At 36.0% G+C, this 23,808-nt stretch overlaps 1 protein-coding gene across 7 annotated transcripts in view; it reads right to left on the bottom strand.

The window, feature by feature from the left end:
- Positions 1-11,372, bottom strand: part of LOC149569009 (putative ubiquitin-conjugating enzyme E2 23) — a 111,383-nt gene extending 100,011 nt beyond the window's left edge. Inside the window, exons 1-3 of one of the 7 annotated variants that reach the window (XM_089821814.1) lie at positions 10,983-11,372; positions 10,276-10,370; positions 122-213 (exon numbers count right to left, since the gene is read on the bottom strand). The gene's annotated coding sequence lies outside the window, so the exon portion shown is untranslated. Of the gene's footprint in view, positions 1-121; positions 214-8,327; positions 8,460-10,275; positions 10,371-10,460; positions 10,554-10,982 lie in introns of those variants that run through there. The other 6 variants (XM_089821816.1, XM_089821815.1, XM_089821819.1 and 3 more) reach the window with 6 other exon arrangements.
- Between the last annotated feature and the right edge of the window lie 12,436 nt (positions 11,373-23,808).

Here is a 23,808-nt window from a genome sequence, read left to right as displayed (position 1 = left end):
TCTTTCAAATTTTCAAACATAAATTGAACTTCTAATGTCTAAAAGACCAATGTTAAACACCATCTGGCTTAACAAATCAACCAGAAGATGGCAAAGTGTACCAATACTGTTCAATACTTACATTATAGTGGTTTGCAGCTTAATCAGATTAAACCCTGCCAACAGCTTCACATATGCTGTAATCAGAAGAAAACCTTTTAGCTTCTTCAAAGCCTGCCCAAGACCCGAATAGTATTTTTAATAAATACAATTCTTGCAAAACCTTTTAAACACGCTTCAAATTGAAATTGAAATTAGAAAATAGAAATACCCACAATGCTGCAAAAAACTTCCCTCTCCTTATCTCTCTAAGAAAGTATGTGTCTTCAAACATCAACATAACAATGACCATGTAGGGAGGATTTGAATATGGTTTTATGTGGGGGGGTGTGGTACTTTGGAAGAAGCTCCCTTACAGTTAAGAAATGGGAACCAAACTTGGATTTCTCCAAGGCTTTCTTCCTAACCATGCCTGTGTGGGTCTGGCTGCCAGGGCTTCTGTTGGAAGTCCGGCATGAAGATGTCTTTAAAGGGATTGTCGGTTCCTTTGGAGATCTTATAGCTATAGACAATTTGACAACGGCACAGTCGAGGTTAGTGTTTGCTAGAATTCGTGTTAAAGTGTTCCAGCTTAAAACTTGCCCCAGAAGGTGGATATTTTTTCTAAACTTGGAAAATGGACACAAGAAGTTGAATTTGAAGATCTTCCGAATGCTTGTTTCTATCATAAGAAATTGGGACACTGGGCTAGAAAATGCCCTAAGAAACCTAAGGTGAATAAAAAAGTGCAACTTGAAGAGAAGAAAACTCAAAAATGGTGTGGAAACCATAGTTAAGTAGAGCAGGCCTAATACCTTGGAGAAGGAAAATCTTGTCAATATGAGTAAAGATGGGAACGGTGATAATGGGGGATTGTATGATAAAGAGGGAAATATAGCTAAGAGAACGGAGACTATAACTCCCCCCCCCACCTTAATGAATGGTGTGGAGGAAGAGAGTGTGCACGATCAAGCAGACCGTCTATCCCAGAATTAGATAGAGATGCAGGAAGATAGTGGGATGGAGGTCAACATTGAAGAAGGGGAATTTCAAGAGAATGATAATGGTGATCTAGATAAAATTATGGAATACTGTGTTAAGGATTCCCTAGAAGGGGGTAACCCTCCAATTTTGGAACCTTTTCTTTGATGAACAACTTACGGTAGATATGGTTCCTGAGACTAACCCAGACATTTTTTCCAAGCAAGAGGAAGCAACAGTTTTAAAAGAAGACAAGAAACAGAAGATTGGGATAAGGAAGACTGAGAAGGAAGGGTCTTCTTCGATATCCTCAACTAATGTATCAACTAGAAGAAAGAAAACGGAGTTGGTTACTCCCATGGTGAAAGCGGATGTTGGTTCTCCGCGAAATGTGGGAAGAAAGAGTCTCAAAAATAAGACCAAAATAGAGAGTATGCAGAATATAGCTGATGGAAAGCAAGCTACTATTTTGGAATTCACCTCTAAGAAGAAATGAAGATAATATCATGGAATATAAGGGGACTTAATAGTCTCCATAAAATGGATGAGGTCAGGAATATGGTACGTGATCATAAACCGGATATTATGGTGATTCACAAAACTAAGATGGATAAAGAAAAAGCAGAAAAATTAAAACCATTTAAAAATTGTTGTGGTGTGCGCTGATGGTGCCTCAAGGGGTACAATGGTTATATGGAATCAATCTGTGATGTCTGGTCAGCTTATTGATTCTAATATAAAAAAAATGGCTGTCAAATTCCAGCATTTAAAACTGGAATCTAGCTGGAATTTGGTTAACATATATGCCCTAAATAATAAGAATGCGAGGAAAAAGTTTTGGGAGAAAATATCAAACTTGAAAAATATAGACTATGATGGAAGTTGGATAATGAGGGGGATTTTAGTGTCCCTCTTTATGATCATGAAAAAATGGGAGGTAACCCTAGTCAGTTGGAAGGAAGAATGGATCTAATGGATTTTATTACCTTGAAGGTTTGATGAATGTGGATCTTCAAGGCATCAACTTTACTTGGAGTAACAAAAGAGCTGAGGAGAATTGTATTCAGGCTCTGTTGGATAGAGTTCTTATTTCTCTCGATTGGGCCCAAGATTTTACCTGTTCTTTGTCCTTTATTCCAAAGATGGCATCTGATCATTTCCCTTTGGTATTTGTGGCTGATTCGATTAAGCTTAAGAAGAATTTCCCTTTTATGTTTGAGAAAATGTGGATTCAGCATCCAAACTTCCTACAAGATTTTAAGGGGTGGTGGAATATTAAGGTGGATGGGTCTGCCCTCTTCCGAGTTGCTAAAAAACTACGACATGTTAAAGATATGGTGAAGGACTGGAACAAGACATCATTTGGAGATATCTTTAATAAAAAATCAATATTGAAAGGGTCATTAAAAGACATTCAAGATAGAATCCAGATAGAAGGCTACTCGAAGGATTTATTAGAGGAAGAGAATGATAAGCTGGTAAAATATCATGATATTGTTATTAAAGAAGAAACTTTCTGGAGGCAAAGTGTTGGCAATGGGTCAGCGTCCCTCACAGGATTTGCAATATGGCTTAACTGCCTCTTGTGGTTCTATTGGTTGTATCAGGCATTAACAGGTCGATCTTGTGGTGCAACGGCAACCCTGTCCTTTCTAACAATTGGTAACAAAGCTTGGTCACAGGTTCGAATCCTATTGGCCATGGCGAGTGATGCTGGGAGGGGGATTGTTGTCAGTGGGTCAGCGTCCCTCGTAGGATTCACGACATGGCTTAACCGCCTCCTATGGTTCTATAAGACTATTGGCTGTATTGAGCATTAACAGGTCAATCTTTTGGTGCAATGGCAACCCTATCCTTTCTAACACAAAGATCTAGAGCCATTTGGTTTAAGGAAGGAGATAGAAACTCTAAATATTCCACTTAACCACAATGAAGCATAGGGCGGCCAAACGTATTTCTAGGCTGAAGTTGGGTCCTAAAAAAATCAATGATGAGAAGGAAATTGCCAGTGAGATGATGTCATTCTTCTTCTCTCTTCTGTCCTCTGATCAAGGAATTGTGTTGGAAAGGCAGGGATATTTCTTGGATTTTATTCCTTCGACTATATCTATGGATCAAAACAAAATGCTAGTTGTTATTCCAACAGAGGAAGAAATCAGAAAGGCTGTTTTTTGTTTTGAAGGGGATAAATCCCCTGGACCTAATGGTTTTCCCATATTTTTCTTCCATGTCCTTTGGGAGGTTGTGGGTAGAGATGTATGTAATGCAGTAAATGAGTTTTTTGGAGCTTAAAGATTGCTAAAGGAGATCAATTCTACTTTTTTATGCTTGATCCCTAAGAAGGATGGTGTTGATGCTTTGGAGCTCTTCAGACCGATCAGTCTATTTAATTTGATCTATAAATCATATCCAAAGTATTGACCTTGAGAATCTTGATGATTCTCCCTAATCTGATCTCTGAGCAACAAAATGGCTTTATTCAGGGAGGCAAAATTTGAATTCCATTATTGTGGTGCATGAAAATATTCATTCCCTAGCCTCCTCTAATTCTTAGGTATTTGTGATGAAGGTGGATATTGAGAAAGCATGTGATAGACTGGAGTGGAGTTTCCTCTTGAAAGTTCTGAAGGCCTTTGGTTTTTGTGATAGGTGTTTGCAGCTTATCTCGCAACTTATTACAACAACCTCTTTCGCAGTCCTGGTTAACGGGGCCTCTTTTGGGTTTTTTAAGCCCTCGAGAGGGCTAAGGCAAGGGGATCCCATCTCCCCAATCCTATTTACTATTTATGGCTGAATGTTTGGAAAGGTACATTGGGGGCCTTGTGGAAAAAGGGGATATTGATGGCATTATGCCGTCTTCTCAACCTCTATCTTGTTCCCATGAACAATTTGTTGATGACACAATTCTTTTGGGGCTGGCGTCTGTTCAAGAGGCTAGGAGCTTTAAAAAGGCTCTAACCCTGTACTCTAGTGCTTCAGGGCAATTGATAAATTGGGAGAAAAGTTCTATTTTTTTCACCAACACTCCTATTCATAGACAAAGGAAGATTGCTAATATTTTAGGATGCTCTATTGCTTCTATGCCAAGGACCTATCTTGGTCTTCCTCTGGGTCAAAAACCTCCCAATTCTTTTTGGGAGGAACTAGTGGAAAAATTTAGTAGAGAATTGACTAGTTGGAAAGGTAACAAGCTTAGTCAGGCTGGGAAAGTGACCTTACTAAAATCTTCTCTTCAAACTCTGCCAACCTATGCTCTGAGCATTTTTAAAATCCCTACTAAATATGAGGAGATGATAGAAAGAATAAAAGGAAAAGGATGGCGCTTATTGCCTATGAAAGCATTTGTAAACCAAAATGTGAAGGGAGACTTGGTATTCGGCCTATTAGAAGTATGAACAAAGCTCTTCTTGCTAAGTAGGGCTGGAAAGTTTTTCAAGATGAAAAAGAGTGAGAGTTCCATCTGGAACTTTTTATGATAGCTAACTCTTCTACTATTTGGAATGCGGTACAAGGGGCTAAAAACACCCTTCAAAAAGGTTGTAGGTGAAAAGTGGGTAATGGTAGAAAGGTGAGGTTTTGGGAGGACAGTTGGATTTTGGATTATCTGCTGCTAAATATCTATAATGATTTAAATACTATTAACAGATGCAAACAGAACTTTGGGGTCTTTGTTTTCAACTATTGGAAAGATGATGGTTGGGTGAATCTTGAAGAGGTCCATCCAAATCTTAGATGTATCCAAATTTCCCTGAATTCTTACTGCCTTAATCAAGACCAAGAAGACTCTATGGTGTGGGGCATTGACTCGAGTGGTAACTATAAGGTGGCATCAGCTTTCAGAACTAACTTGAATGAGAATCCTCCACCTTGGGCTAAAGTTTGGAAGGGGCTTGTCCCTAAGATTGAAATTTTCTTTTGGATTGCCCTTCAAAATAAAGTTCTTACTATTGATAACCTTCATAAAAGGGGTTTTTATCTTGTGAATAGATGTAGCCTGTGTAAGAAAGTTGGTGAAGATATCAACCATCTCTTCATTCATTACAACTTCAGTCAAGAAGTGTTGAATATTCTCCTTGGGTACTGGAACACTCATTGGATGCAGCCTAAGATTCAAAGAGATTGTTTTCAAAGTTGGAAGTGTCCTATCAAAAACCCCAAAGCTAGAACTCTTTGGAACTTTTCTCTTTCTCATCTTTGTTGGGGTCTTTCGAAAGAAAGAAACAATAGGATTTCCGAAGACAAGGAATCTCCTTCATGGGTGTGTTGGCCATAAAATCTTGAGGGATATAAAAGAGAATTTTTTGTCTCAAAATGAAAATAAAGGGGACTTCAATATTTTTGATCCAATAAGGAATAACCTGGTGAAAGATAAAGTTAGTAGAGAGGGAGTAGTTTAGATGTCCCCTCCTATGGGTTGGCTCAAAGCTAATTTTGATGGGTCTGCTAAGGGAAACCTGGGGAGAGCAGGATGTGGTGGGGTTCTAAGGGAGCATAATAGCAAAGTGGTGGATGCTATTGATATTCCTATTGGTTCTACTACGAGTCGTAGTGCTGAGGTGTCAGAGGCATTGTTTGTGGTCAGAAAGGTTGTGGAAACTAGTTATCGGAAGTTATGGCTAGAAGGTGATTCTCTAAATATTATCAACATGTTGAATAGTAATTATCCAGTGACATGGATTATAGAAGTTATAGTGGGGGAAATTTAAAAACTCTTAAAGAATTTTGATAAGGTTCATATTACCCATAATAATCAAGAAGCTAATAAGGTTGTTGACTGGATTGCTAACAAAGTAGTTGGTAAAGGGAGAATGTTGACATGGTTAAATGACCTAAGCAATAATGTTGATCTTAAGGCACTTATTAATCATGATGTGACAAATGCAATAGAAGGAAAGATTTAGTAATTATTTTGAATTAACCTACGGGAACTTTGGCAATAACTTTGGGTATTATCAAAGTTCAAAAGGGAGTACTTAATTATTACCCTCTTAAACTGGCACGTATACTAGGTGGCTTTGGAAAAAGAGTTTAAAAGTTTTAGTCCCTACTTTTTCATCGATATTTTTCTTTGCAGATTTCATCTTGTCTATTTGCTCTACAACATGGGTGGGGAGCCGAGGAAGAAGGAGCTTGCTAGTTGCAAGCATTGGAAGGAGAAGACTATTGTTTGGGATATTCTCAAAAAAGGGTAGGGTAACCGTTTATCTTGAAAAATTGCATGGCTTTAAACCTCATATCACAGAGGAGGTTTTAAGAAATTGGGCTAGGGAGAAAGTTACTATGTATGGGGTGATTGTTTCCTTAACCAAGGAGTTTATTGCTGAAATTACTGGGCTCCCTATGATGGGGATTAAGTTTTAAAAAGAAACAAAAATTTCTAATGCTGCTCTGAAGAAATTCCCAAAAAAATCCAGAAGAAGAAAAGAAGTTAGTGAAGGAAGGGGATTTCTATGATCTTGACTAGATTAAGGAAATATGGCAAGATGTTTTATTTTGCATTAGAGAGTATTTCATTCTAGATGGGCGATCAAAACGTGTTCATAACTTTCATTTTGTTTTTCTAAACCACTTTAGGTATAAGTATAGGGTTTCCTTCCCTTTCTATCTGAAATTTTTCCTGCTAAAAGGTTTAAGCACTCATAGGAAGAAGGGGAGTAGGCCAGTCCTTCGTGAAGGGCTTATTCTGCTTATTGCAAAATACTGTAAAGATAACTCTGTGGGGACTTATCTTTCTCCTAGGAAAAGGAAGAGGCAATTTGGGAAGGATTCTCTAGAAACTTCTAGTGCAAAGAAAAACAAGGATGAAAATGTGAAGAGTATGGGAAGGGTATGGAAACTAAGTCGAATAGCACCTCGAATGGTGAAGAAGGTATAGCTAAGAATAAGGACAAGGAGAACAAGGAATCTAGGAAAGCTAAGGGTAAGACGAAGGATCTGAGACCTGAAGAGGTTCCTAAGGATGATAAGGAAACTACAGAGACGAAGAAAGATGATGGAGGAGAGGCGGATACGGAAAGTGGGGATTATAGTTCAAACAAGGAAGGTTATTCTGGTAGTCAGGCTGATTCTATAGTAAAATCCGTTGGCAATAGGAGTAATGTGGGTACTCCAAAATTTGAAACGAAGGGGCAGGCCAAGGCTCTAAATCCTCCTATGGACAACGACAAAGACACTCCTGTTAAGGAGAATTTGTCCATCCCCGAAGACTGACTGGAGATGGGTCACTCTATGGAGATAAAAGGTGATCACAATGACGCTTTGCATGCCCCTCCTACTAATAGTGAGCCTAATGATACAGTATTGGATTGGGAAATGGAATATGGAAAAGGGGAACCCACTGGGGAGGATGATCTTATGCCTAAAGATGTTCACAATAATTACGATCTTCTTGAGCATAATAAAGCTATTGAGGATGAAGAGAATGAGAAGGTTAGTGGGAAAGTGATGTTTCTCCATAAAGCTAAATTGAAAATGGATATTTCCCTTTAGGTTGACTCTTGGTTGTATAATGAGATTGTTTCTCTGAAGAAAAATGTTAGAGAGTTGTAGGGCAACCTTGAAAATGAAAAAATAAAAAGAATGGAATTGGAAGGTAGAGTCGGGAATATCCCTGGTAAGCTCATGGCTTACGAAGTTGAATTAAGACAGCCAGTCAAAAACAGTGGACAACAAATGGACATGGTGACTTCTAGTTTGTGTGCGGCCACGGCGAGCATTGACAAAAGAAGTAATGAGGAGATTATCTCTCCTTTTGCTGCCTAGATGATTGGTGTTCCCAGCAAGCAAACGAGGCAAAGTACAAAAAGGGCCATTGAAGCTGCTCCCGGTTCGACTGTGAAAGACCTAATTCAAGATGCAGCTAACATTGGAAAAGAAGTTACCAAGGCAGCAAAGGAGCTGGTGTAGTGAGTCTCTGTGTTTGCGGGTCCTGGTCACTGGTCGTGGATTTTGGTTCTAGTTTTCACTGCAGGTCTTGTATCAGTTTTATTACCTTGTTCTGTAGTTCTCTTTTTGTCCGTGCTTAGGTTCCAAGTCCTTGTAAAACCTGGTTTTTTTGGTTTATTGCCGTAATTGTAGGTTCCAGGTCCTTGTAAGACCTGGTTGGATTTTTATTTCATTGATCATGATCTAATTTTGGCTTTTTGTATGGAGTTTTGGGTCCCCTCAAAACCTGTTTTTACCTTAATTCAAAAAAAAACAATGACCATTTATATTTGGAAAGAAGAGGAGGTCATTTGATCACAATAGTTTTTAAACTCATAACTCACAGAGAACCTATGAAATGTACTTCAATAGAATTCCTTCTAGTAGACCCAAGTGAATGCCAAATATGTAGAACCGTTAAGGATAAGTCAAAGCTGGAGGAACAAAGGACCAGGTAAAGGGAACTGTTTTTTCATCTGCAATTCCAAATAAGTATCAGGCTATCAGCCATCGAATTGGATATCATCTATCCTAAAATAAGAATCAGCATACTATAGGTTTTTAGTATTTGCAAAGGGAAAAAAGTTTAATTCCTAATCATCTTAGACATGAGATCTTAAACACTGTAAAAAGCATAATCAAGCATTTCATTGTGTTTAAATAATGAGACTAAATCTCCTTCCTTGCATAGTGAATAAAGACTTTATTGATTGTAAAGCCTTCTTGAAACATGGCACGTAGTGAATATAGATTATATTGATTTTAAAGCCTTCTTGAAATGTGGCACATATATTAAATGCAAAACTCTACAGAAAATTATTGATTATGTTAAAAAACAGAACAGCACCCAAAGTACTAGAAACTGCCTTAGTGCGATCCTAGAATTACCATAGGCCTTGGAAGTGTCTACTACCCTTTATAGAGTCACTTCCAAATATATGATAAACAGTTAAAGTTGAATAGTGGACTCATCTGACCATGAAGTCAGTTAAGAACTTTATCAGATCAGTTCAAATTGTGCAGGACTCATAGACCTTCATGCATCTGTGATCAATTCCTTCCAAGAGAAGAATTAAACCTTGTGAACATGCATGAATTTGGCACCTCAAAGGAATTACTACATTTGAATTGTTTACAAGAATTTATTGCCCTAAAATCTGTAGAATTTATTTCAGTTGGAAAAACAAAAAAGGTCATGGAACCCTGCTAATCCAACCTTTGGCAAGAAATTTCCAAATGGTTAAATAACAGGAAATTAGTCTTTCTAAATTTCAAGAGATGCACCAAGCAATACACAAAAGACCCATCAAAATTTAGTCCTGCAAATAACTGTATAAGCAGAGGCACCTTTAGGTGCCAAGGATGTGCTCATCTCAATTATGAAGAAAACTTTGCTAGAGTTAATGGAATTAAAAAAAGCACATAATTGTTATTGAGGTATTATTCAAAAGAAACTTTTATGCAAAACTTAAACTGTTGGACTCCCTTCGGTTCAATTTGAAACATTAATAAGGATGTGCTCATCACAATTATGAAGACAACTCTGTTAGACTTAATGGAATTAAAAAAGCACAGAATTGTTATCGAGGTATTATCCAAAAGAAACTTTTATGCAAAACTAAAACACTTGGATATTTGTTGGACTCCTTTCAGATATATGTGAGACCTTAACAAGGATAGCTTGGCCTTGGGCTCCTAGAATTGACTTGGAAGGTCTTATTTTCTTTTGCTAAACAACTCACTCAACCTACACCAGAATCTTAAAATCCTGCACATAAATATATAAAGATGCCATGTTAAAGGCATGGAACAAACGCCACTAATAACAATCACCGAATGATGGCACATTGTGTACTCATGCAGGTTCGATTGGCAAAAATTGGTTTACTCCTGGCGAGTTCATATGGTAGAGCACAAACTTTGAAGATTATATGAACTCGGAAATTCCCCATGTTTCCCTACGAGAGTCTCACGCTCAAAGACGTGCTAGTTAGGCACTGACCTAGAAAAATCACTTTCACCTTTCAGTTGAAGTTTTCGGATTGTTTTTCTATAACCAGTCTTAGAAAACATCGGATTGTCCTTTATTCTCGTTTTTCGACTCTACAACTCGAAGAGCACAATAATAATAAACTAGCAGAAATCTCTCTTAAATCTTCCAAACAAACGTGCATTCCTTTCCTCTTATAAAGCACAATTATCCAATTGAATGAGAAAATCAGTAAGCTGTTGCATCAAACCAAAAATTATCTACGAAGCCCTTGAGAATTTAAATCTTAAAATAAACCCGACCTATTTGATTTCTCGCCGTAACACATTTGGTCGAACCCTTTCTTTTAGTTCAATTCTGCATATGCTAGTCGTTTTATTTCCCAGCGCTCCTTATGCTGTTTCAATTGCAAGTACCCAATGATTACATAAGCTAAGCAAAATTACAGCAAGTACATCAAATTTTTACCAAAACAAACAATAAAGACCATTTTTCAAAATCGCCTCATATTAAATGCCGCAAATAGCCCAAAAAGCCGCACCATTAGTGTACATCCACTTAGCATGCAAGAAAACAAGACCTGAAAGCACGCGCACACACATACACACAAAGAAGACTTCAAACAACACAGCCAAATGTAAAGAAAGATAACAGCGAAAGTCTCTTAGTTGTTGTAGTTCCCTTGATACATTTAAAGGTCGAAGCCTTGTTTTTAGTTCAATTCTGCTATGGTCGTCTTTTTATTTTTCAGAGCTCCTTATTCTGTTTCAATTTGTAATTGCCCAGAGCTTACATAACCTACGCTAGATTAGAGCCAAGTACATCAAACATTTTACCAAAACAAACAACAAAGACCATCTTTCAAAATCATATCGTATTAAGCGCCACGAATAGACCGAAAAACCACAATATATCCACTTCGTACTCAAGAAAACAACATTGAATTGAAAAACACAAAGTAGATTTCAAACAACACAACCAAATGTAACGAAAAGGCGACGGGAAAAACCAAGAAAGATAACAGCGAACTCTCCACCAAACTCTACAAACGACTGCTTGAAAAACTCGTCGTAAGGGGGGCGGGCGAGATTCGATGCCCCGACCTCCCTAAAACCAGCCGTTCACGTCATTTGAGCTACCCTTAACCTTCCAAACCCGTGAAAGTCAATCGCCAATTCACAATAACGCACATTTTCAACTACGCAAGTTAAAATCCACTGTGTAATTGTATTCCGAAACTTAAAAAGCAAAGACTCCACACTCTGTTTGCATTACAGATTAGCATTGCATCAGCAATCTCAAGATACTTAAAATTAAGCTTGGATTAGCAGGATATACGATATGCTCGACCCGATACTGCTCCACTACGCATACTTTTTCAATTTAATACGAGGGTTTGCGAAATATGGGTTTAGTAATCCTTAGTGGGAACAGATGTAGTTTATTTGACCCACGTTGGATTATAAATTATTATTGATTATGCGCAGGCATAGGCCCCTCATTTTAACATGCATCCTTTTCTTATGCATGTTTTTTTATGATTTGTTGGGATAGTGCACAGAATATGAGCGGGCATATCCTTCGCCACTTTCAACCAAAGGCAAAAATATTCATGCCGAGGATTCCACGTTTTGTATCAGAATGTCCATCCCGAGCGGGGAAATCTAAGGTAGGAACTTGCGTCATGTGCTGGTGAAATAGTTTATGTTTGACGGAATTGAATAGATTCTTCGAAATATTGTACATCGCTTATTCAGTGCTGGAAAAGGCAACATATATAATTAGAATGTTTTTTTCGTCGTGCTAATTTTATAAATTAATAAAAAATTCTGAGTGTCTATCTTGTCCAAAAATTCTTCGTACTTTTAATTGCAAAATCAGTCTCTATCTTGCCAACTCAAACTATGCTTAAAGATAATAATAATGGGAAAATGTGTGATTGTGATAGTGGAGTAAATTAATTAATTTTTAAAATATTATTAATTAAGTTTGTAGGCTTTGTGTGGGAGTTTTGTAGTGGAAATGTCTTTTCTTATCTAATAATTGTGAGTCGTTTATTGTAGGTTTGAATTTTTGAAGAAATCACTTTGACATCTGTTTTCCTTTATTAGTTTGGCAAGTTACATTAGTTTTTTCTCATTCTTATCTTTGTTTTTATTTGAAACCCAAGTTTTTTTAGTAATTTTTATCATCATATTTGCTCTACTTAACCCTACCTATCTAAAGGAAAAAATATAGCTAAAGTTGTAGCACTCAAAACAAGTTCTCCATCCACTTGTTCATTCCACAAGGTTCTTCTAACCATGAAATTCTCTCCTTTCTCAAGTTCATTAGTTACCTCAATCGTTTCTTCCTAAATCAAGGCATTTTTGCTACCAATTCATGTCTTCTTACCAAAAAAGTTACATTCAAAAGCTCTATGCCCTTCCTCACCACATGTAAAACAAGTACCTTTAAACCAAGATCTATCTTCTCTTTTACCAATAATGTTATCCCTAGAGTAACCAAAATAATTACTTCTAGAGTAGTTACCTCTTCCTTTGTTCCTATTATCCTCTTTCCATTCAGATTAGCCTTTATCATTGGATGTATTATCAGATCTACTACTTTCTTCATAAGATCTAGCTCTACTTCATAGAAATCTTCCACCTCTTGTCCTTTGTCTATGCTCTTGTTTCTTTACCGATTTTTCTTCAGCCTTCAAGGCATACAAATATGCTTCATTAATACTTTCCATTTTCACAAAATTGATTTCATCTTGTATGGAAGTTTTCAATTCGTTGAGGTATCTAGCAACCTTTTCAACTTCATCATCAACATGTCCAATTTATAGAATTCCTCAATATATTTTTTCACAGTCATGTACTTTTGTCTCAAATTTTGCATTCTTCTCAACAAATTAACTTGATAATCAGCATGAAGGAATTTCTTTTTCAACTTACCAACCCTTTTCATCCAAGTCTTGATCTTTTTATTTCTCTTCCTTGTCTATCAATTTGCAAGTGTTCCCACCAAAGAGATGCATTTCAGGTTTCAACTTTGTAGTTGCTATCCTCACTTTCTTATCATCATGAATACTTTCATAATCAAAATACTTCTTAATCCCAGAGATCCAATCCAACAAGGCATCGTTGTTAAGCTTTCCACTATAGGTAGAAAGTTCAAAAACAAGTTTTGAATTTGCTCTAGCCAAAACCTTAAAGAGTCTTTCCTCATCTTGTTCTTCTTCAGGTTTAGAGTTAGGTGGTGTTGCTTCTTCTTCATCACTAACATCTTCAAGATGCACTCCTCTTCTTTGGGTTGTTTCAACAACTTCAACCCTAGCTGCAATCTATCTCAACATGTCCATAATGGCATTATATGCATTTCCTCTACTTCAAACTATTTTGACAATAGTTCCTACAAGAATCATAACCCTCTACAAGTTATTGTTTAGATTTTAGATATGCCACCCTGTAACCGATCTAATCAGGGTTCTCCATGATCCCAAGACTTAGCAAGGAAATAAACTTTCACTCTAATACCACTTGACACAAGGCTATAGGTGAATAGAATCACTCCCAAACTACCCTTTCTTAGAGTTACACATTGAAGCCACCAATATAGGATAAACCACAAGAAATTATAGAGAATCCAATGCAGATATGATGAAACCATCTTTATTCAACATGTCTAGCAATAGGTTTACCTAGTTACGACCATATGCAATCAATTACAATCTACGAGCTTAGAAGCTCAGGCTTACAAAACCAGATCCTTGTTATCTTCCTTCTATCTAACTTTATTCTAATTTTCTTAATCCTAGATCCTCATTAGATAGCCAACAAGACTACAAGTCATCCTATCAGGTAGATTATTTTAAAAATATAGGTCATGTCCCAAAGGAGATATTAGAGACCTTACAATTTAAAAATTAACTTGTGCAGGCATAAAGACAGGTTTGCACAAGATCTAAGCAATAAACCCCAAGGCCACAGAAAGCCTTGATGTCACACGAAACCTTGCCAAAGCCTAACCTCCATGTTACTCAAACTACCAAGAAATAAGCATGCCTCCAACAAAGAGAAGGATAACTCATGCATATGATGGAATTGGTTTCTATGAGCTTAAGTACAAGACCAATGACAAGTCCACATTAAGGAGCTACCTAAAAGAAAAGAGAAATCACAAACAAAAAAGGTCATTCTATGAACAAGAGACATGAATAATAAACAATAAATCTTTTTGGTTGATGTAAGATTTCCCAAAGTATGCAAGATGCTCCTACATTAGACACCTAGGGTAAATAAGGACTAATGTCCACATCAGGAAGCCCTAATGAATTAAGAAGTATCATAAAGATCCAACTAAGCTTGAGATATCCAATAACTATCTTTAATTGGTTTATTCTGCCATTGAAACAAGTATTTTATGTAATTTTTTCCTTTGATGCTCTTATTGATCCTAGTATCCAAAATTTTATCAATTCCCTTTGTATTCTTCTTGATATAATCAGGTTTATCAATTTTCTCTTCATCTGATTCATAATACTCAAAGATGTTTGGGATATTGAACACAGGTGAAATATCTATGCATGTCATCAGGCAATTCAACTTTAAAAGCATTACCACTATCATGTTTCTTCAAGATTTTATAAGGACCAAAATACTTCACCTTTAGCTTACTATATGTCCCAACTAGAAATTTGTTTTCTTCAAATGTACCATTACCTCATCTCCAACCTCAAAAGTCTTATGTCTTCTCTTCTTATCTACTCTATAGTTATATCTTTGATTATTTTCATGTAGATTACTCATTGCTTCTTCATTCAAATTCTTCATAAATTCTACAAATTATTCAACTTCAAAATTATTCCTTACTTTAGTAGCCAATTTCCTCAACTTGGTAGTTCCTCTAAGACTCATGCCATTCACAATCTCAAAGGGGGTCTTCTTAATACTTTTTTTCATTGAATTATTGTACCAACTCTGCTTGTGCCAAAACCAGGTCCCAATTAGAAGGTTTATCTCCAATCAAACATCTCAAAAGGTTACCCAAACTTATGTTTACAACTTTAGTTTGTCCATCAGTTCGTGGATGAAATGTAGAACTAAATTTAAGCTACGTATTCAACTTCTTCCAAAGTCTTCTAAAAAAATAACCAGTAAACTTAGTATCTCTGTCAGAAACAATAGTCTTAGGCAATCCATGATCTCACAATCTCTTTGAAAAATAAATCTACTATGTGTATTTCATCTGATGTCTTTTTAAAGGGTATGAAATGTGACATTTTACAAAATCTATCAACCGCTACAAAGATGTGTTGAGATAATGGGTGGTGCACACATTGTACAATATTGTTATATTGTATTATTTTATTGTATTATGTAATGTTGCACCTAGATGGACGTGCAACATGTAAATATTCCCATGGGATATACTTGATGAGTTATATTGTAACATTGTGAAAATAGTTCATGTAATTATTTAATATTGGGAAAAAGAATTAAATTTACAATATTAAATGTGGGATCAGTGGGTTAGGTAGCACATAGTTTATGTAATACCACTTCATGATTTTGTGGGACTTGCTACTATATAAGTAGCTATAAGAGTAGTTGTTGTGTAAGAGAGGAGAAGACAAAAGGGAAAAAGGCAAGAGCCAAGTGGGACAAGGCTTGACAAGTTAGCCAAGGGAGCATTTGTGAAGGTTGGAAGCATGGCATGAGATGTGTGGATCCATGCTTTTTCACATGGATTGCTCAATTATGGCTATGGCTTTGAAGGCTTCCATGGTTTTATTGCAATGGTATTTTTGTTGAATATTACATGGTGATAGATGCTTTTGGAGGCTAAGGTTTTCCCTCAATGAGGGTTTCCCAGGGTATATCTTGTGTCACAATATTTGTGGGTATGTTGTCTATTCTCTTGCATGAGAATTTTAATTACATATTTATTTCACATCTATTATGGGTTATGTGGAAACGGTTATATTATTTGTTGCAAGTTTCATTACAAGTGGTATCAAAGCTATGGTTTTATTAATTTAACCCTAGATTGAATCCATGGAAATGCATGAGAGGATAAAAGAAAGGGCAAGATATATGAGTTGTTTATTGTAGATATGAGGATTTTGGGTTTGTTGTTATGATGGATGTTGGTAGATTTTGGGCATGTGAAATTATTGGTCAAATGGATTTTTTGGATGTTTCATTTAAATGAGGTTTTTTAGGGGGTGGCTTGTGGCAATGACCTCCTAGGCAAAAACAAACCTCACTATTGGATCTGGATCAATGTTTTTCATAAAATTTTGATATATAATATGCCCTAGTTTGGCCATGTTGAGAGGAAATGAAAGAGTTTTTTAGTTTTAGCCTGTGATGGTTGTCAAATTTAATCCCGTCAGAATTTTTGTCACAAAAAAAAAATCGCTGTGAAAATGGTAAAAGGACTATCTTAGTAAAACATCCATAGCTTTCTCTCAATATATCAGATTTCAGACTTCTTACAAGCGTTGGAAAGATAATTCAGAGTAATACAACTTGGTGTAGGTTTGATTCTATGATTTTGACATTTTGTTAGGTTTTAAAAGCCTGAAAGTCAAATGTTGTTTATTTTGAGTACAAATTAGGGTATAATTTGGGCATATAGAGTTGTATCTTGGACTTTGAGTAGTCAATGGGAGAGCTCTACACATTGGTTCAGATTTGGTGTAGGTTTGGCATGGTTTATTTGGTGATATATTAATCTAAACAGTTTATAGTATATATTGACTATGGTAGCATTATGAGTTTATGACATTGTATGATTGGAGTTTTTATTTGATGTCATTGTCTACTTAGTTCATATTTCAGATTAGTCTCATGATGATATGGTTATTAGTGTTTGGTTTGGATATGTATGATGACTTGTTGGGTCTACAAGTTGTTCAGTGTTGTAAGCAGTCTATACTTATAGGTTGCATTTATAGCTTGGTTATGGGTTGTCTTTGCCCATTGATCTTTCATTATTGATGCATATTCAGATTGATGACTTGTAATTGGGTTGTCTATGCCCTAAGTCACATGATTTTCTAGTTTTTCTTCATGTAGAAGGGATGAGATGTTGTTATCAGGTAGAGTCATCATGGAGAATTATGGTTGACTATTTTATGTTGATAGGTTGGACATATTAAGGGTCAGATGCTCGGTTCATGGATGTGATCATGGTGCTATGGATTTTGGCATATGCTCTGATTGGATATATAGGTACATCCTTGATGTTCATTAGTTTGAATTTCTAATTTAGTTATAGTAGTATATCTTCTTGGTTGAGAATCATCCTTATTTGGTTTCTTTTGAGGAGCTCATGATGCGCACTTTGAGTTCTTTTATGGTTTGATGCCTTGGTTGATTCTCATGGTTAGAGGATGGTTTTTCATCATGGTGTCATGGGTAGCTTGGATACATGGTTTAGTGGGAGCTTGTGATAGTGATGAGGTGACAGTGCAGGATTAGTTCTTGGTTTGGTTTGTATCTTCTTGGTTTGGAGATCTTGGTTTCAATTGGTACTGACACTTTGGTTGTGTGAGTGTAGATCTGGAGTATCTCCATATAGGAGATGGATTTTATGATGTCATAGGTGACTTGGTACTAGAATTGAGTGAGATTTTTTGGCATTGATATATTTATTAAGTGTTTGCAAATATTGGAGGTTTGTCTTAGATCTTATTGCTGTAGAAGCATCTTTAATATTTGCATGGTGCACTTGTTATCTTCATGGTGTGTGAAGATGGTTAGATCTTGAGGAATCATGGGGTTCTTGGTTATCTTCATGATATGTGGAGATGGTTCTTCATGGTATGTGGAGATGGTTTTCTTTGTGGTGTGTGGAGATGGTTGCATCTTGAGGACCAATGGGTTCTTGGTAAAGGTGTGGTTTATGCTTTCATTTGACAAGTTATCCTTGGTGTTAGGATGGTTTCATTTTTATTTCATGATCTACTCTTGATAAGTGTTTAGAGTTTTGACATGTTATAATATGTTCATATGGAGCATGTTATCTCTTTGGTTGAGATGGTTAGATCATGTTGTCATATTTATGTTTCTGAGGCCATGGTTGGAACTTTGACATTGGTCTTGGTTTAGTTTCTTGATATTGAGTACATTGATCACAAGCTGGATACTTCATGATATTGTTATGTTGAATTTGGAGTTGGCATGGATTGATTAGTTATAGGTGCTCATGCATATTCAGAGGTGGTGGCGATGCTGGTTTCTCTTGGATTAGAGAAGTATTTGTTGGGATAGTTAATGGTTTCAACAGGAAGTCTAAGGGGCATTCACTTGATATGGACTTGAGAGGAGATTGTTCTTAGATGAGTCTTGGTTGAAGACTTGGATATCTTGATGAGCATTATCATTCCCCACTCTTGGTCTACTCAGTGGTTTACTACTTAAGAAGCATAGCTCATTATTTCTCTTAGGTGCATTATGTTTATGCTTGTCTTTCATGGATATAGATCTTGAGCTATGGTACATGTGTTAGTTCTGGAGGGTTCATTTGAGAGATGGTTTAGCATGGGTTATCTCCATTTGCATATGTTGCTACGTTGGTTGAGTTTGGGAGATGGTTTTATATTGGGCATATTCCTTAGATTAGGAATGGTTATTCCTTGATTTAGGAATGGTTTATGAGTTTGATCTTCTTATGAGAGGATTACATCCATGATTAGTTATATGGTATGATTTGGGTGTTGTTGAGGCTTCTTGGTAAAGGATTTTATGGAGGAGATCATACTTGCATAGTTTAGATCTAGATGTGTGTGTAGAAGGACATGATACAGGTTATGATTTGCATAGTTTCTCTTTGGTCTTGGTTATCTTCTGGGATGTTTGATTTTGCTTACACTGGATTTAAGATTGGTTAGAGATTATGATCATTGGTTTTTGCTCATGTATGTCATGTGAGAGATGACATGGTTATTCCTTTATATCTTTCCTCTGTTGGTTGTGGAGAACTTGGGAGACTGTTGGAGATTTGTTATGAGAGTTGTTCTTATAGGTTATTGGTTTATGTATGTATTGTGGATGTCCTTGATACTACATGGATTGACTTCTTTGATATGTTGTGAGTGGATTGATTATATATTTGACATTATCTTTTCCAATGGGAGCTTCTTGGTATATATGTGACAGGTATTTCTCTTGAAGCTTGTGATTGCAGGTTATATATTAGATATGTTGATGATTGCGACATTCACTTGGTATACCTTTGGAGGTATGGATAGTTGGATGGGTTTGGTACTTTTCGTGGGTGTTCTTTCAACTATGGATAGTTTGACAACTATAGATACATGTGATTATCTTTGGATCAATTTCTTTTTGTATTCGACATATCAGTTGGTATAGGGTTTTATGATCTTCTAATGTAACAGGTTGGGTGGCTTTCTCTTTGGATGGCTTCTATGTATGTTCGATGGTAGTTGCATAATAGGAGGTCAGATCATTCATGTTTGAGATGTTGGATACTTTGATTTTGTTGCGGGTACTAAGATGGAGCACATGGTGTACTTTGATCCATGATGGTGGATGTGCTAGGAGGGATTGTTTCCTTGTTCATTTATGGCTACAGATTGACCCTATGCAATGTATACAACAAGTGGGAGATTGTTGAGATAATGGGTGTTGCACACATTGCATAATATTGTTATATTGTATTATTTTATTTTATTATGTAATGTTGCACATAGATGGATGTGCAACATGAAAATATTCCTATGGGATATACTTGCTGAGTTGTATCATTGTGAAAATATTTCATGTAATTATTTAATATTGGGGAAAAGAATTAAATTTCCAATATTAAATGTGGGGTCAATGGGTTAGGTAGCACATGGTTTATGTAATACCACTTGGTGGTTTTGTGGGACTTACTACTATATAAGTAGCCACAATGGTAGTTATTGTATGAGAGAGGAGAAGACAAAAGGGAAAAAGGCAAGAGTCAAGTAGGACAAGGCTTGATAGGTTAGCCAAGGGAGCATTTGTGAAGGTTGGAAGCATGGCATGGGATGTGTGGATTCATGCTTTTTCACATGGATTGCTCAGTTATGGCTATGGCTTTGAAGGCTTCCATGGTTTTATTGCAATGGTATTTTTGTTGAATATTACATCGTGATGGATGCTTTTGGAGACTAGGTTTTTCCCTCAATGATGGTTTCCCAAGGTATATCTTGTGTCATAATATTTGTGGGTATGTTGTATATTCTCTTGCATGCGGATTTCAATTACATATTTATTTCATAACTATTATGGGTTATGTGGAAACGGTTATATTCTTTGTTGCAAGTCTCCTTACAAGATGGAATCATTACCTCCCTGAGTTCTAGGTAGTTCAAGAACAAAGTCCATATTGATATCTTCCCAAGGCTTACTAGGAATAGGCAAAGGTGTATGTATATAAACCAATATTCTAACTACTTCATTTAGCCACTTGAAAAATTCTACAACTCCTTACCATTCTTTGAACATCCTTATACAACTGTGGCCAAAAGTATTTCTCTAAAATCAACTTCATTATCTTATCAAACCCAAAATGTCTTGCAAATCCTCTACTATGTTTTTCTTTAATGTTATTATCTCACATAAATCCTTTTGATATACACAACTAAATTCCCTTAAACAACATGTCTTCTTGAATGAAATAACCAATCCATTTATCACCAGTCATATGATTCTTACAAGTTTTCCAAGGTTCTAAAAAACCAGGGTCAGTTTCATAAAAGTTCTTCAAATCTTCAAACCCAAATACTTCAACTCTCATCTTTGTTAGCAAACTTCTTCTTCTACTCAATGCATCTACTACCTTATTTGACTATCCACTTGTATGTTTCAACACAAAATACATCTTTGCATATACTCAACCTGCTTCATATGTCTTTGATTCAACTTCTCCTGACTTCCCAAGTACTATAAAGATTTGCGATTAGTGTACAACACAAATTCTCTAGGCATTAAGAAATGCCTCTATTTCTTCAAAGCTTGAATTATTGCATAAAATTCTTGGACATAGACTGAATATTTCTTCTTAGCATCATTCAATTTCTCACTGTAGAAAGCTATAGGCTTACCTTCTTGACTCAAAATAGCACCAATGACATTCCCACTAGCATTATAGTCAACTTAAAAAACTTTGTTAAAATCAGGTAAAACAAGCACATGTATTAGTATGTCTTTTTCCTTCAATGTTTCAAAGGTTCTATTTGCCCCATGTGTCCATTTGAATTCCTTTTTATCACCTCTCATTGTCTCTATCATCACATTACATAATGAACTGAAATTTCTAATAAACTTTCTGTAGAATCTTTCCAAACCATGAAATTATCTAACTTCTCCAACATTAATAGGTGTAGGCCAATCAATAATAACTTTTACCTTTTTAGGATCCATCTTAAATTCACTAGGAGAAATCACAAAACCAAGGTACACAATCTCCTCTTTCATAAAAGAAAACTTCTTCAAATATACCAACTACTTTTCCTCTTTTAGCTTCTGCAACACTTATTTGATATGCATTAGATGTTCCTCTTTAGTCTTATTGTAGGTCAGTATGTCATGAAGATATAAAATCATAAATATACCCAAAAAAATCTTCAAGACCTCTTTCATCAATCTTATAAAAGTACTAGGTGCATTAAATAAATCAAAAGGCATAACTGATGTAGAGATACACTCAACGGAAGCAAAAATAAAAGGAACCAACACCAGAAAGAGATAGATAATAATATTCTTCTAATTAATTCATCAAATGAATAGTATATACACTTTCTCTCATACAGATTTCTTCTTCCCGTAATTTCATATCCAAAAACTTGCCCTAAACCTAAACCTAAAAACTCTATTTATACTTGCTAGGATAGTCTACAAAACATTCTAGATTATTACAAAATAGGAAAAACAACCTATGGAATACTCTAGATCAATATAGAATAGGGAAGAATGACCCCGCAAGGACCTCTACAAATCCCAAGATAAATTCCCAGTCGGCTCATGTAGAACTGACGCTCGGTAGTGACTAATTGGCATATGTACATTCTTTATTTGGGTGCTTCTGCACCATACTCCCAGGGATAATAGAATCCAAGTCCCTTGGATTGGTCTTTGTCTTTTGCACCTTCCAATTCTTTGGTATTTGTTGTTTGTACTCTTGACCAATATCCAAATCAACTATCATATGTGTCTATACTTTTTCCATATTCAAATGGAACTCCTGCAAACCTACAATAAATGGATTATATGGAACCTCATTAAATATGACTTCACCAATTTGGGTTACTATAGGAACTATTGCATCTTTTTTTGTAATGTCTTTATGTTGCAATATCTCCATGCTTGGAGACAAATTCATCACTATTGGAGCCTCTTCTATCCTCTTAGCTTCATCACAAGTCTTCTTCCTTGCTGCTAGTATTCTTTTGATAGGCCAGATCACCTTCTTTCTTAACTTCAAATGCCACTTCTTGGTTGCATTAAGGACCATCACATCCAACTCTTTATGAATTATTTCATCACAATGCTCATCAACCATTTCAACCTCTTTTCTATCTTCAAGAACTTCTACATCATAAGTTTTGTCAAAAACATGTTGTTGCTCACCTTGTATATCTGCATCACTATGTTCATTTGGTATGTCAACATCAACCTATTCATCTGGTATATCAGCATCAATGTGATCAGGTTGTTCTTTCAACGGACAACTCCTCTCTTCCAATGTTGCAGTACAAGCTTCTGTAATTTGAATTGGTTGATGCTCCAGATTTGTATTTTCTTTTTCCATATTATTCTGCAATTCCTCTTTTAGTCACACTAAATTTTCTTCGTGCTTTCTCAGTTCCTGTGTTAGGAATTCCATTTGTTTTTTTATCTCTTGATCTATTCTGGTTTCCTCTTCTCTTTTCTTCCCTTTCTCTTCCTCTCTTTTCCTTGCTTCTTCCTTCTTGTTTTGAAAATCCCAATATGAAACCCATGCATTGAATAGTATCTTCTGATCATGAGATAAATCTCCTCTGATGACCATTGTCTCTTATCTAGGTTCTCTCCACTCAACCTAGTCTTTTGGCCACACTTACAAGTTCTTTCCTCAACCTGTTACAAAATCCAATTTGCCTTAGAAGCTTAAAGCTTTCCCCAAGCTTTTCCCAAGCACCTTAGGAGCTTTCCCCAAGCTTTGATACCAAAAATGATGCAAATATAAGTTTAATAGGAGCAAAAACAAAAGGAACCAGCACCACAAAGAGATAGATAATAATATTCTTCTAATTAATTCATCATCTGAATAGTATTTACACTTGCTCTCCTACATATTTCTTCTCCCCATAACTTTGTATCCAAGAACTTGACCTAAACCTAAACCTAAACCTAAAAACTCTATTTATACTTTCTAGGACGGTATACAAAACATTCTAGATTATTACAAAATAGGAAAAATAGCCTACATAATACTCTAGATCGATATAGAATAGGGAAGAATGACCCCACAAGGACCTATACAAATCCCAAGATAAACTCCTCCAGTTGGCTTGCACAGAATTGACGCTCGATAGTGACTAATTGGCATATGTACATTCTTTATTTGAGTGCTTTTGTACCAATAACCAACTACTCATACAAAGCTTCATTAGTCTTAAAAGAACTCTTTCATTCATCCCCTTCTCTAATCCTAATATGATGATAGCCACTTTTTAAATAATATTTTGTAAAATAGTTTACTCCACTCAAATGATCAATAATGTCATCCATCCCAGGAAAAGGAAACCCATACTTCACTATTATTCTATTTATAGCTCTAAAATTAGTGCACATTCTCAATTCTTCTTA

Source organism: Cupressus sempervirens, chromosome 3, assembly GCF_028749045.1.
Source record: "Cupressus sempervirens isolate cs-2001-9-10 chromosome 3, ASM2874904v1, whole genome shotgun sequence".
Taxonomy (NCBI): domain Eukaryota; kingdom Viridiplantae; phylum Streptophyta; class Pinopsida; order Cupressales; family Cupressaceae; genus Cupressus; species Cupressus sempervirens.
The sequence above is the reverse complement of the archived record's forward strand: the minus strand, read 5'-3'. Positions and strand labels throughout refer to the sequence as shown.